This window comes from Chrysochloris asiatica, unplaced genomic scaffold (assembly GCF_000296735.1).
Source record: "Chrysochloris asiatica unplaced genomic scaffold, ChrAsi1.0 scaffold00231, whole genome shotgun sequence".
Lineage (NCBI taxonomy): Eukaryota > Metazoa > Chordata > Mammalia > Afrosoricida > Chrysochloridae > Chrysochloris > Chrysochloris asiatica.
Genome location: NW_006408749.1, coordinates 4,483,742 through 4,484,669, shown reverse-complemented (window position 1 = coordinate 4,484,669; position 928 = coordinate 4,483,742).

Below are 928 nucleotides of genomic sequence, written 5' to 3'. Positions count from 1 at the left end.
TTATCGGTGATGAATGTGGTCACCAATCAGAGCATGTATTCCCATTGAGTCTTAGTCTTAGAAGTGGGTTTGTCCTGAGGGGACCCAACCACTTGGCTTGATGTCTCCTGGGCGAGCAACTTGCTTGCTCTTGTAATAATAAGTCAGACTGACTTTATTGTTTTGTAATTTTCCAGTTGGTCTTTCTTTCCCGGTTGGTATCTTCTGTTCTTCTAGCTGCTCCAGGATGGTCTGCATGTCCTTTCAAGTGAAAATTTCCCACCTCAGAAGATTCTGGATGGAGTTCAGGATTCCGCCTAGGGTCTTATGTTATGCAGACGCTCCGCAGGAATCCTCCTTCACTGGGCATGTTGTAGCCCTATTTTAGGTATTCCAATCAGTTATAGGTAGAAGACAGACTTATAAGCTTTCTATGATAATATTTCTGGCTATTCCTTTCTCTCCCCTTCAAGTGTCTATTTTAGAATGGTGTGTATTGGAAATCAAGATTCAAAAGACAGCCAAGCATCTTAACATTATATCTCCCCTTTTCCCCATTCAAACCATGTCCCAATCCTTGTATCCCAGAGTCCTGTTGTTTCAAGTTTGTACATACATCATTATTTACCTCTGTTCCACTTAGCCCATGCAAACCTCTCTAATTGTTTTCCCGCCCGTTTTGTTCTTCCATTACCCTCCTGTTGTGTATTGCCCCTCTCCTAGCACCCAAACTATCCTGTTTCTATTCCCTACCCTGCGCTCCACGTTCCCCTGCCTCCTCTCACCCTACCTCCAACATCCCGGTAACCAGCAAAGAATCCACCCCCCCTTTAGTATGGCTTCTTTTTATTTGTCTTTTACAGCAGTGGTCCTATATAGTATTTCTTCTTTTGTGACTGACTAATTTCACTCAACATAATGTCCTCAAGGTTCATCCATGTTATGCGGT